Source organism: Hyperolius riggenbachi, chromosome 10, assembly GCF_040937935.1.
Source record: "Hyperolius riggenbachi isolate aHypRig1 chromosome 10, aHypRig1.pri, whole genome shotgun sequence".
Lineage (NCBI taxonomy): Eukaryota > Metazoa > Chordata > Amphibia > Anura > Hyperoliidae > Hyperolius > Hyperolius riggenbachi.
In genome coordinates, this window is record NC_090655.1 from 216,960,841 (window position 1) to 216,975,585 (window position 14,745).

At 45.8% G+C, this 14,745-nt stretch overlaps 1 long non-coding RNA gene across 1 annotated transcript in view; it reads left to right on the plus strand.

Annotated features, from left to right (window-relative positions):
• The window catches only part of LOC137534511 (uncharacterized), a 49,421-nt gene extending 35,160 nt beyond the window's left edge, over positions 1-14,261 (plus strand). The window contains exons 2-3 of the long non-coding RNA XR_011024363.1: positions 8,733-8,816; positions 13,756-14,261. This is a non-coding gene — a long non-coding RNA (uncharacterized lncRNA). The remainder of the gene's footprint in view (positions 1-8,732; positions 8,817-13,755) is intronic.
• Positions 14,262-14,745: the final 484 nt, after the last annotated feature.

Sequence of the window (14,745 nt, forward strand, 5' to 3'; positions counted from 1 at the left end):
CAGGATTATCAGTGAGAAGCTCCTCCTACCTGAAAGGGACAGGAAGCACAAAAACGTTGAAAAATACCTCACCAACACCTATAAATAATAATACTATAGCTACCACATACAGGGAAGGTAATTTTAAACCTGTTGTGGAGAACTACATGGAAATCCATTTACTGGTTGAACTTCCATTAGTTCTACACAACAGGATTACTGGAGATTTTACACATTACTTCTACTCACGGAAGGACCACAGTGGACAACACTTTCTGTCCAAAGGCTAAATCTTGCTTTGACCAGGTGTCCAGCAGATAATACTTGATAAACGTAGAGTATGAAGGCCAAGTGGCTGCACTGTAAAGTTATGAAACTGAAGCAAATGCTCTCTGCTCAGAAGGAAGAAATAGCTCTAGTAGAATGTAACCCAAAACTTTCAGGTGGAGACAGATCTGCCTTTTCATATGCTAAATAGAAGGCTTGCTTCAACCATCTACTCTGTGTAGTTTTAGGAGCTTTGAGACCCTTTTGTGATCCTTGAAACTGGAGTAAAAGATTATTGTCAAGTCTCCAAACTTTAGTCCGATCCAGATAATCTAAAATGTATCTTCTAACATCTAATTTGCTGATTTTTTCTTCCCCTGCATTAGAAGGGGAGTCACAAAGTGAAGGCAGCACATTTCGCTGTTCTACATGAAATTTTTGACACTACCTTGTGAACAAAATCAGGCGGCAATTTTACCCTGGTCTTGCCCATCAGAAGAACGTTGTCCAAATATGAAACCACTGCAATTTTATTGAGTCTGAGATGAGCCACCATTTCCACCATCACCTTTGTGAAAACTCTCGGAGCTGCTGCAAGACTGAAAGGAAGGGCAGTGCACTGGAGGTGAATAAATGTATCCTTTATCCACACAGCTGGTCTGAGAAATTTGCTAGAACGAAGGTGTATGTGAATATACTGTATTAGTATGCAACAGCTCCAAGGTCGCCAGGAAAAAGTCTTTCCCCAGAATGAGTGGTCAAATGAATGGTCTCCATCTTGAATCATTTGTATTTCAAGAACTAGTTCAATTCATTTAGATGTATAATCCAAAGGAAAGTTCCATTTGGCTTTGGGAAAAGAAATTGAGTAACATAATAACCCCTCTTCTTTTCTCTCTCTGGAACAAATGTAACCATTCCCTTCTGAAACAAAGACAGCACAGTATTCTCCATTTCTGTCTGAACAATCAGTGACTGGTGTGGCCCTGATCTTCTGAATACTGTGGGAAGGGGGGGGGGGGGGGGGGGGGGGCTTTTGGGAAAATTCCAGATAGTTTCCTGAAATTATTCCTCTTATGTAAAAATTTTGAGGTATATTTTCCAAAACTTGGAAAAATACTAGAGAAAAAAAATCCCCCCAGGATCCACTGCACAGCTTCCCCTAGAACAGTGCTGTCGAACTTCATGGGCATAGAGGGCCATTTTTTTTTTCAGACCCCATGGTAGAGGGCCGAAGGTTCTTGCTAGAGCCGGAGCCCCCCCCCCCCCTCCCCCAGGAAAAAAATGCAATTAAAGGACAATTAGATTGGCAGCACTCTCCACAAAATGCAATGCAATTGGCAGCAGATCCCCACAACATGCAATTCCAGACTGTGGTGAAGTTGTGTGGTGCGCGTAGCGCGGCGGAAAACAAGGGTTCCGTTGAGCGTAGATGCGCCGAAAAATGGGTGTGGCCATGGACCAGAATGTGGGTGTGGCCACGGGCGGAGACAAATTTACATGAACTTAGCAATGTGGGACATTAGATTAGGACAGTGGTGGCGAACCTTTTGGAGGCCAAGTGCCCAAACTGCAACCCAAAAGTCACTTATCTATCGCAAAGTGGCAACAGCAATTTAAACTACATACAAACGTTTTAACTCATACATGAACATTATGGAAAATCCAAGTTGAAAACAAACTCTGAAGATAAACAATTTCATCCATCCTACTCCTGAAAAATGTATTTTTTTTTAGAACCTCCCAGTTTTATTTTTCGTTTTAAAAAGCTAAAAAAGGTTTAATGCCATTGTCTCATGATGATGATTCAGCTTTTCCATAGTCTCGCAGTTCGCAATCATGTGACCCCCAACAAGACAAATTCAGCAATCATGAGGCCCCCAACAAGACAAATTCAGCAATCATGAGGCCCCCAACAAGGCACATTCAGCAATCATGAGGCCCCCAACAAGGCACATTCAGCAATCATGAGGGCCCCAACAAGACAAATTCAGCAATCATGAGGCCCCCAAAAAATCATGAGGCTCCCAACAAGACAAAATCAGCAATCTTGAGGCCCCCAACAAGGCAAATTCAGCAATCGTGATGCCCCCAACAAATGAGGCCCCCAACAAGACAAATTCAGCAATCATGAGGCCCCCAACACAACAAATTCAGCAGTCATGAGGCACATAGAGAACATTTCACATAAATAGGCAGAATGTCCCTTTAATATGGTAGACACCTCTTACCTGTCTTCTGTATTCTCCTCTACTGGCTGCTGTGCCTGGCTGGCCTGGCAATAGTGTTTTCGGCCAGATTGGTGATGATGTGTGGGCTGAAAGGCCTTGCGGTGCTGCTGTGGCCGGGCTGGCGGTGATGCTGTGGTGTGGCCGAATGAGGTCGTAACAGGTGTCCCCCCAGTTAGATAGTGACAGGTGTCCCCCCAGTTAGATAGTGACAGGTGTCCCCCCAGTTAGATAGTGGCAGGTGTCCCCCAAGTAAGTGACAGGTGCCCACCCAGATAGTGACAGGTGCCCCCCCCCAGTCACATAGTGACAGGTGTCCCCCCCAGTCACATAGTGACAGGTGTCCCCCCCCAGTTAGATAGTGACAGGTGTCCCCCCCAGTTAGATAGTGACAGGTGTCCCCCCAGTTAGATAGTGACAGGTGTCCCCCCAGTTAGATAGTGACAGGTGTCCCCCCAGTTAGATAGTGACAGGTGTCCCCCCAGTTAGATAGTAACAGGTGTCCCCCCAGTTAGATAGTGACAGGTGCCCCCCCAGTGAGTGACAGGTGCCCCCCCATTTATAGTGACAGGTTCCCCTCCAGTTAGAGTGACAGGTGCCCCCCCAGTTAGATAGTGACAGGTGCCCCCCCAGTTAGATAGTGACAGGTGCCCCCCCAGTTAGAGTGACAGGTGCCCCCCCAGTTAGATAGTGACAGGTGCCCCCCCAGTTAGATAGTGACAGGTGCCCCCCCAGTTAGATAGTGACAGGTGCCCCCCCAGTTAGAGTGACAGGTGCCCCCCCAGTTAGAGTGACAGGTTCCCCCTCAGTTAGAGTGACAGGTGCCCCCCCGTTAGAGTGACAGGTGCCCCCCCGTTAGAGTGACAGGTGCCCCCCCAGTTAGATAGTGACAGGTGCCCCCCCAGTTAGAGTGACAGGTGCCCCCCAGTTAGAGTGACAGGTTCCCCCCAGTTAGAGTGACAGGTGCCCCCCCAGTTAGAGTGGTTAGAGTGACAGGTGCACTGCCCCCCCAGTTAGATAGTGACAGGTGCCCCCCAGTAAGTGACAGGTGTTCCCCCAGTCAGCGTCCATTGCCTCGCTCCTGTGTCCCCGCTGCCTCACAGCTCAGCTCAGACCTCACAGATCGCGGCGACAGAGGAGGCAAACAGAGCGCGCGCATAACACCCGCGCGGCAGAACGTCACATGCGGAAGTGACTGATTTCACTTCCGCATGTGACGTACTCCATAGCGCACGCCATGCCTGCATCTCGGGGAGAGGCGCGGGCCGCAACAGGAGGCCTGGCGGGCCGGATGCGGCCCGCGGGCCGCCAGTTGGACAGGGCTGCCCTAGAACACAGAGTACCTATTAGGAGATTACAGGAGCAAACGTTTCCGTGTTCTAGCACTGAAGGAAGGTGTTGGAGAGGTCTTTTTAAATGTTTTTGTGCTTCCTGACCCTTTTAGGTGGGAGAGCCTTCTATACAGAAAACCTGTTCAGTAATCCTGTTGTGGAGAACTAACGGAAGCACTGCTTTCATGGCATATATACTCTCCAATACGAACACAGTGAATCCAGCGCAGGAGATTTGGGCGCAGCAGTGAGTAACTTTAGCGCAGCCAGAAGACTGAGCTGAAGTTACTTTTAAAACACAATAATTCGGCTTCCAGCTATAGCTGGAAGCCGAATTATTTCATTGCCCACCATCCATGGCGGCCTGGAGAGGGAATAGTATTTAACACAGCCGGGACTTGTGCAGCAGCAGGACCAGCCATATTCTGGCTGTATCCTGCGCCTAAGTCTCCCACGTCGATACTTCTCGTACGCCTCCAATATACTGGGGCTGGGGAGCACAGGGCGGATGAGCACTTGAACACACTATTGCTAAAAGTATTAGAAACAGAGGATCAGTAGGATAGCCAGGTAACTGGTATTGCTTATAGGGAAATAAACATGGCAGCCTCCATGTTTATTTCCCTATATCCCTCTTATAACAGTTTTCCTTTAAATAAAAGTATCTTGTATGGCAATTACTACAAAGGGGAATAATTAGGATGGTGGCAGGTGTACTATGACATCTTTTGTAACAGAGTATGTCCACCCCGATCTCTGCTCTAAGGGCTCGTTCCCACTATCGCGAATCCGCATGCGTCCAATGCATGCGGATTCGCACATGTAATGCAAGTGGATGGGCCTGTTTCCACTGTAGCGTTGTTGAGGTGCGTTTTTTTCAGCGGTAAAAAAACGCACAAAAGAGCCAACGAATTCGCCTGCGAGTGGAATGCATGCGAATCGCCGCGAATGTATTTAATAGTAAAAACGCATGCGTTTGTTACATGCGTTTTTACCCGCGATTTCGCACCTTTTTCAATTTTATTTTGCCCTGGCAGTGTCATGGTTAATTTCGCATGGCACCCTGCCATGCGAAATCGCACACGAAATCGCGGGTAAAAACGCATGTGGAAACGCATCCGCATGCGTTTTTACAAGCGTCGGAATGCCGGCGAAATCGCGTCGCAACAGTGGAAACAAGCCCTAAATATGGGGTTGCCACCTTTTGGGGGGAATAACATACCAGCTTTTGGGTGTGGTCTGGGGTGTGACCTAAAAGTGAGAGTCGTTTGTCACAGACTTTTAAAGGAGGTTTCCATATTTATTTCCTTAAACAATACACATGGCTGTCCTGCTGATCCTCTGCCTTGAATACTTCTAGGCATAGACCCTGAACAAGCATGCAGAGCAAATTTTTCTGACTGAAGTTTGACTGCATGCTCGTTTCAGGTGTGTGACTCAGATACTACTATTGCATGAAAGATCAGCAGGATGCCAGGCAACTGGCATAGTTTAAACAGAAGTCAATATGGCAGCCTCCATATCCCTCTCTCAGGTCAGTTGTCCTTTAAGGCTCGGTATGGGCCTCTTGCTGGCAGCATGCTGTACTGCAAAGTCAGACAATGTGCTCAGCAAAACCTCTCACAAAGCACCCTCTACTATAATATAAAATATGGCCCTAGGTATTATACAAACAGCCCTATGAAACAATTTTCACAACATCTTAATTACCATATTTTTCGCCGTATAAGATGCTCCGGAATATAAGACACACCTAGGTTTAGAGGGCAAAAACCAGGACATTTTTTTTTTACTAAACCGGGTGCGTCCATATTCAAGGAGTGTCTTGTAGGTTATCCCAAATGTTGTTCTCCTGTGTGTCCCACGTCTCCTTCTGTGTGCTCCATGTGTCTTCCTGTGTCCCCCATGTCTGTCAGTGTGTGCTCCTGTGTGCCCCACGTCTCCTCCTGTGTGCCCCACATCTCCTCCTGTGTACCCCATGTGTCCTGTGTGCCCCATGTCTCCTCCTGTGTACCCCATGTGTCCTGTGTGCCCCACATCTCCTCCTGTGTACCCCATGTGTCCTGTGTGCCCCACATCCCCTCCTGTGTACCCCATGTGTCCTGTGTGCCCCACATCTCCTCCTGTGTGCCCCACATCTCCTCCTGTGTACCCCATGTGTCTTGTGTGCCCCATGTCTCCTCCTGTGTACCCCATGTGTCCTGTGTGCCCCACATCTCCTCCTGTGTACCCCATGTGTCCTGTGTGCCCCACATCTCCTCCTGTGTACCCCATGTGTCCTGTGTGCCCCACATCTCCTCCTGTGTACCCCATGTGTCCTGTGTGCCCCACATCTCCTCCTGTGTACCCCATGTATCCTGTGTGCCCCACATCTCCTCCTGTGTACCCCATGTGTCCTGTGTGCCCCACGTCTCCTCCTGTGTACCCCATGTGTCCTGTGTGCCCCACTTCTCCTCCTGTGTACGGCAAAAAAATAAGGTATGCAGAAACCACCCTAAAATCCCAAAACATAATTAAGCAAAATGCCCCCTTACATCCCCAAACATAACTTTCTGAAAATATAGACAAAGTGCCCCCTTAAATTCTCAAATAGGAAGGATCTCCCGTAAATTCCCAAACATTTCCCTCCTCCAGAGGCTTTCTGTGTTCTCCTCTTGACCACCGTGATTTCCCAGGACCCTCCTGAAGAACGCGACAACACTTCATGGACAAGCAAGCTGACCGTCCAAAGCTGCATGCACAGCCCCAGGCCGTGTATCACCTCAATCGTACTCCAAGGGCCAGGAGTAATCTGTGCTTGCACAGATCATAAAAATTGCATGCGTCAAATGCAACCAATAACCAGAAAGCAATCGAGGATGTGCTCGGCTAGGGTCGCACATGTGAGGCAGCCTACGACTGGCTCAGTCAGACAGCTTTCAGACAGGCATGGTGGCAGAAGGAAACAGTGCGAAATGACGTTGAGGGACCAGAACGACTACAGGGGGCTGGAAGAAGCCCTAGGTAAGGTAAGCTATAGACATTTAAAAAAATTTTTTTTAACATACCCTTAAAAGAAGGGGAAGGGGAGGGTTGTCAGGAGAATGGGGAGTCTCTCTCTCATTATAGCTGCAGCTCCTCCACGTGTCCGTCTTTGCTGCGCTGACAACTTCTTGTTCAAACTCTATGCCCACCTGGATAGTGGATATTGCACACCATGACCCTAGCTGGGCTTCAGAGTGGAAACTCGGATTGCAAAGTTAGTGCTGCTGATGGGCATTATGGGGTTAATATACATGCTGCATGACTCTGCATATGCTCAGTAGCATTTGTATGCTCTTTTGATGGGTATTCTGCAATGTTGGAACTCCAGCTTTGTAAATAAAATCGAGCCATGCCGGTCAAATACTGTGTGGGTGGCAAACCTAATATATATAAAACAAGAATGACACAATTACCTCTTCTAGTAATATCTTCTCTCCACTTCCCTTCCTGCTCTCACTCACAACGCTTCCTGTCATTGGTTTAATTTCTTCCTGTCTGTGCGTTCCACCTGGGATTGCCATCTTGTGGTGAATAGGCTAACTGCAGCCTCTGTTTGTGGACTCTCCTGCATTCAACTATCAACTGAACCAGCAAACTACACTAATGCTGGGATTACACGATACGTTTTTTGCATTCGATTCGGCGCGCGATCTATTAGCCATTCTATTTCCTGCTCGATTTTCTAACCTTTACTCGTTTTTCTTTTCTTTTTTCCATTCATTTCTATGAGAAATTATGCGGAAACTAATCGAGCGGAACATCGGACATGTCGGAATTGTGAGTCTAAGTTAATCTACAACATTCTCATACACAGTACAATGGCTCAGATATTGTATGATATCGGTGATCGGTGAATAGTATTTAATGCTGCCGGGGAGTTTAACGGCAGCAGGGAGAGCCGGCATTTGGCTCGCCCTGCACCCAACTCACCGACGGCATACTAATACGTGCACACCCAGCAGAGGAGGCCTACACCCAAATGCAGTAGCAGTGACTCTCCTGTGTCTCCTCGTTCCAGTGCCTCTCTCTGTCGTGAGCCTCCAGGATCCTCTCTGTCTCCTTCTGTGCTGGAGCCTCTCTGCTCAGTGTTGTTTCACGTGCCTGCAGGGTCCTCTCTGCTCAGTGTTGTGTCACGTGCCTGCAGGGTCCTCTCTGCTCAGTGTTGTGTCATGTGTCTGCAGGGTCCTCTCTGCTCAGTGTTGTGTCACGTGCCTGCAGGGTCCTCTGTACTATTCCCTCTGCATAAATGCCAGTATACATTTCACGTGACCCGCATGGGGTTCGGGGAGCAAGGGGGGCCTATGCTATCATTTTTGCAGGGGTGGTCCTATTAAGTCTAGTTACGGCCCTGGTGGCCCTGGTGGAATGCGGGGACCAGGAGAGGAACAGAAAGGCTCATTAGGACCCAGAGTCTTCCCTCTCCTCTTCTTAAGTATCTGTTTCAAGGTTTTTTTGTTTTTTTTATTCACTTCAGAATATATCCCTTTTATTTTTGTACTGTGTCCACATACACCATCTGCAGCAAAATAACATAGCAGATAATTTACATTTTAAGTTTTTGTTAACATTCTCACATTGTGTTCCAGCCCCCCAATGAACATGGAGGTATTGGTCTTTCACGTGGAATTCCAATAAAATTAATTCATGTTTGTGGCAGTAATATGACAAAATGTGGAAAACTTCAAGGGGGCTGAATACTTTTGCAAACCACTGTATTTGCGAGTTCACGATTTTTTTTTTCTTCTCGTTGAATTTGATGGATGAATGTCTTTTTTTCAACCAAACTATACTGTATTACTATGTTAATAAAAAATAAATCTAAATGTTCACCTATTTGATTTTAATGTTTTTGAAACACAAAATATCATGACAAGTTATAATAGTATGATTTTCTTTCCTGCAGCTTCTATGTGTGTGTCTCGCCACCGTTATTTGCATCATATCGGCAGGAAGAGAAGGACCGGAAGCTCACAGGAGCTGGAGGAATGTAAGTACGATTTACTGATGTAGAATATATGGAAGAGTCGCAATGCTCAGTAACGGCTCTCCGCGTAGAGCAGACCTGATCAGGTTTGGCTTTTTCCGCTGGAGCCCAAGCAGAGAAATGCTATTGTGCATGGAGAAACTGTAAATATCATTGCCACTCGGAGTCTGGGGAAGCCAGCGCTGGATCCCCTCCAATGAGGAGGAAGGGTGATGCCTCTTTAGGATCCAGAGGCTTCCCTCTCCTGAGGTAAGTACCCCAGGGGCTTTTTTTTTTTTTTTTTTTTTTTACAGATCCCCTTTCACTGTCCTTTATGGTCATTTGTGATGCTAAAATCAATTGATTTTACCAGGCAAGGAAACTGGTGCCAGGCATGCCGCATATAACACTTTATGTATATGGTTTTCCTCATGACAAGTCTAGAGTAAAACATCAGACTATGACTATTATCATCAATGGACTGTAAGATTCTCTAAGGACAGTCAGCTAATGATTCCTCTGTGTACTCTGTACAGTGCTACTATAATAATATTGTAGGACATTAGACTACGGCAGAGATTAGATTGTGAGCTCCTCTGAGGACTGTCAGTGACATGACTATGTAGTTGGTAAAGTTCTGCAGAAGATGTCAGTGCTATATAAATACATAATATTAATAGTAGGGTAGGACATTAGACTATGACTATGGTAGGGATTTGATTATGAGCTTCTCTGGACAACCAGTGACATGACTATGTAAACAGCCATTACACATAAAAAAATATTTACAAGTTTTGCTTTGTTGTTAATTTATTGAAAATATGGAGTAAATAAATTTACCACCACTAGTCAGTAGATCAGGCCTCCGCTTACTGCAACTTTTACTTTACTTTTAATTGTTTAGCTTTTTACTGCAGCTGTTTACTTTACAGCTGAGCAGCACCATACAGTGCAGTTAATCACACACTTAGTGGTTTGACCCAATCCATGCTGTTGCAGATGGTTGTGGCTGCTCCCCCCCACACACAGACACACACACACATACACACTCTTTAGGCTCTTACATGCTTCTGGTCCTAGAGAACTGCAGCCTGTCACCCTGCACTGTATGTCTGGACCAGATGATGCTGACGGCCACCGGACAATGCTGTCTACCATGGATAGAGCTAACAAGTTCAGTACTCACTCTCTCCATGCTATTCTGTCATCCGAGACCTGGATGTCGTGCCGGCATGCGTAAGTTACCGGCATTCGTGGCCGGGAAGGGGCCAGAGTTAGATTTAGAGCTGCAGAGCACCATCATGTGACGAAGGGATGGTCCTAAAGACAGGAAGAGCCACTTTAACTTTTTTATAAGGGGAGGGCGGTGTTTACAAGTGGAGAAGATCGGCAAATTATGAACGACAGATGGCCGCAGCTGAGCAGCATCACAAAAATGGGAGTAACAGTGTACACTTTCCAGGCTCTAGCGCGGCGCCTCAGAGACAACTGCGCTCCAGGCAGAAGCCTGTAGTGTCTCTGCCAAGAAACGGCACTGTACCAAGTCAATAATGCTGTTACCACATTGAAAATATAAATGACTGTGTGGTTCAGTAAATTACTGAACTATCACCGCATGTGTTGTATAAGTCTACTGACCTTTGATTTTTCACCTACCAAAATGGAACGCATATTATCAAAGTGTCATATATTCGTTGTTGTCCTATCAAAAGAAATGATAAAGTATTGGTGTGACTGTAGTGTAATTCCATACTTTGTTATTTAGTATAGTGTGATTCATACCATCATTGCCATGTAATCACTTCTTAAAAACAGATACTCACCTAAGGAGAGGGTCCTATAGAGCCTTCCAGTTCCTCTCACAGTCCACTCGTTCCAGCGCAGGATCCAGGTTCAATTCCCCCCCGCGGGAGGCTTTGCCAGTGTTCGGAAGCCCATGCGTGCTCGTGGATGCGCAGTATAAGCGGCCCTTATTTACATATATGTAAACGTAATCACTTTTGTGAGATACTGTAGAGTAGAATGCAGCAAATTCTTCAGGAGTCCCACTGTTACGTTAACTATCCGGGTTTCTGCATCAGACAGACACTTCCTATACCTGTATGTTGCTGTTCACGGCGTTCCCAATTATTATGCAAACGTCAATTTTCTATTTTCCAAAACAGTTGTTGCAAATGTCAGCTTAATTTTGGAGTCATCACTATCAGAGTATAATTAGAATGCTACTGAGCAAACTTCCTAATTATAATGGTATTTTTTTTTCAAAACTAGAAAATGTAACATCTCTACCACCACCTAACGCTGCTTAGTGTCAAGTCCTGGGGGGTGGAGATTAGCAGGGAACGCGCGCGTGAATGCGCGATCATTCCCTGCCAAGACACGGAGCAGAGCTGACAGGCTGTAAGAGAGAAAAAAGGCAGTTACTTGTATGTACAGTGCTGCAATCTCCTGCAGCACTGTACAGGAGACAGCTCTGTCACTGAGCTGTCCCCTCGAGTGGCTCAAAAACTGACTGCACTCATAGGCTGATGCCTATGAGAGGCGATAACACTGATTGGCTCTAGAGAGGGGGGGGGGGGGGAGCAGGAAATTGGGAAGAAAAAAAAACATTTTTATAAAAAAAAAAAATAATAATAATAATATTTAAATTTATAAAAAAAACATCACAGCAGCAATCAGATGCCACCAACAGAAAGCTCTGTTGGTGACAGGAAAAGGAAGCAAGATTAATTTGTGTGCTAAGTTGTATGGCTGTGCAGCAAAGTGTTAAAGCTGCAGCGTGCTGAATTGTAAAAAACGGCCTGGTCACTAGGGGAGTCCTCAAGCAGTTAAAATGCACTGTTCCATAGTATTCCTCACAACCAAGTTTCAAAAAAATTGTGTAGGTTGTAAAGAACTGAAAATGGTCATTTGTTGAATTTGCAGCTTTATTTATGAGGTCAAATTTGTTGAAATCAAAAACCATTTCAATCAAAAACAGCCAATCAGGACAAGAAACATATTAACCTAGGACCCCTTATTTGGATGTGACTTCACCATTCTTGCATCTATTGATCTTGGGAGACTTTATGCCTTTTATGCTGAAAGCAGCCAATGAGTTGTTCTTTGCAGCTTGAGATGGTACATTGTCATTGTTGAAGTAGATTTTTTTCATGGAAAGCTTGTGTTTTTTTTACCGTGGTTGAAAATGGTCAGTCAGAAACTCCACATACTTTTCAGAGGTCACAGGTTTCACACCTTCAGGGACCTTAACTACTTAAGTACCACAGTGATTGAAATCTACATCATGTTTTGGTGGGCTCCTGGCTGTCCGGACGTAGATTTCAATCAGCGTCCGCAGCGAGCATTAGCCGTTTCCGTCACTTCCCGCCGATCGTGCCACTCAAACCTGACGTTTCTTCCCGCAACTCACTGGCTCTGCCTGTCTCTATGACGGCAGAGCCATGTGAGCCATTCAGGAGCCGATTTAATTAGCTCCTGGCCGTGTCTATCAATGTAAGCCGCTCCCATTGGCTTACATTGATAGACACGGTCAGGAGCCAATGAAAGCGGCTCCTGACCGGCTCATATGACTCCGCCGTCATATAGTCTATGTCTTTAGGATCCCGGCGTGCAGCGGTGGCGGCGGCTTGCGGCTGGTATATGTGGTGATTTGTCTGGATTCCGTCGTTCTTGTACCAGCGGTCTCTGGTCCTTAAGGAGGCAGAGACGCTGGTACTTAAGTGGTTAAAAGGGGCCAACCAGCTCTCTCCCAATGATTCTGGCCCAAAACTTGACTCTGCCGCTTCTTTGCTGAAGTCACAGACTTTTTGGGACATGGTGGCTTTTCACCAACCATCCACCACCCCATTCATCCGAACCATCCGACTTTGCACAGCACTCCGAAAACAAGACTGCTCAAAAAGTAGTCTTCATGTTGTTCTTGGTCCGCTACAGCAATTTCTGCTTATGAGCATTGGTAAGGGGTGGTCCCATAGAAGATATATCCATAACTGCAATTATCTTGAGCATCCTGCACTTCAATGCTGGCAAGACTTCAGAGTCACCACAGTAGCTTCAAATACCTCTTTGCTGCTTTGTAAAGGCATTTTAGCAGCTTTAGTGTTTTCTTAAAGTGGATCCGAGATGAAAAACAAACTATAACAAGTAGGTCTATATGTCTTATCTAAAGTTTAGATAGTTTACACAGCAAATCTAGCTGCAAACAGCTTCAACAGTATATGATTATTTATTCCTGTAATACAACTACAGCAGCCATGTTTTGTTTGTCACATTACACACAGGCAAGCCGATAGCATCTCCAGCCCTCAGCCTGTGACAAATGCAGTCCCCTTTCCTCCTCCCTCCTCCCCTCTGCCTTTGAAATCTCTGGCTAGCAGCCTCCTCCTGCCCAGACTGAGCTCCCATAAACTCTTGCTACATAAGTCTGAGAATGCCAAGGCTCTCTGAAGCCATGGGTGAGGCTTGTTTTAGTTTATAGGGAATTAGAGTATTGAAACAAAACAAAAACGTATTTGGCTTGAGGCATGCCCTATAAACAATAGGAAAGGAACACAATTATGCAATGATTAAAGTTTATCTCGGATCCACTTTAATCTGATTAAGATTTGTCAGAAACGTTTTAACTTTTTGTCATCTACAAATGTTTTAACAGTACAATGATCATACCAGTGCCGGATTTACCATAAGGCACTGTGGGCATGTGCCTACATGCGCCTGATGATGGAAAGGTGGCTCACTCCCCTCCCCAAGTGCCTCCCTTCTGAGAAAGTAAATGAGAAGCTACTTCACTTGCGGTGCAGTTCGGCGGGACTTTGTAGGTTCATGGAAGATGAAGTTTACTGTACCTATAGACTCCTGTGATGTAAATCTGGGCCTGGTTCACTCTTAACCTTCTATAAAAGAATGTAAGGTTCATATGAAGAGTTACGATTTCATTTTTCTACATTTATCTATTTCACAGCTTCAGAAATGAAGGACCAAAGGGTGATCCTGCTGCGTGAGGAGCTGCGTGTTCTGCGTGGCACGGTGTCTCATTTGAAACAGATGCTGCATGGGCTGGAGAGGCGGCTTGAGCAGCAGAGCCAGAAGAATAAGGAGGAATTAGAGGAGCAGAGGATGAGTGTACTGGAGATAAAGGCAGAGGTGCTGAAGCTCTGTGAGTTTTGAGCTGGGACAAATAGACTATATTTTTTTTTATTTTATGGTGTTTATAAGTTTACACACCCCAGTTCTTAATCCTATTCATTCCCCATAAAACATCAATGAGATTTTGAAGTCTTCTGTGGTAGTTGTGCATAAGGCTCTTGATCATCTCAGACAGTAAAGCTGCCTATTCTTCAGGCCAGAAAGCCTCGAGCTCCCATAAGTTCTTGGGCTGTGTTGCATGGACTGCCACACCACAATTTGAGTCCTGTGTTTCACCTGAAGTGTTTGTAGGTTTTTCCTTGTATCACAACTATTGTTTCTGGCAAGCAAGCAAAAAGTCCAGGTTAGCACACCGTTAGAAGATGCAGGTTTCTTCAATTTATTGCTCCATTAGCACATAAATATGACAATTGTTTCGGGGCCACAGCGGGTCCCCTTCTTTAGATAGTGCAAACAAACAATACACCCATTGTGCACATCAGTTATATACTCTATAAGGTGGAGATCCACCCATGGCAATCAAAACAATAGCCCCTCCCATCATTCCTGCTTCAGATGTAAACAAACCATACTACACTTCACAATATACACCATCCGGTATATCATAGCAATATCAACAAATGTTATTAAAGGTTGCATGTGCTCATACATGTCCCACATGCTCAATATTTAAATTCATTGCAGTGCTGCTGCCAGTTGCTGGTGTCAAACGGAGTAATGCTCACCCGCCTAAATGTGTCAATCGGGATCCGTTCCCATTCAAACCTGATAGGTCCATGATTCGCGCCACGGCCGCTACAGCCGT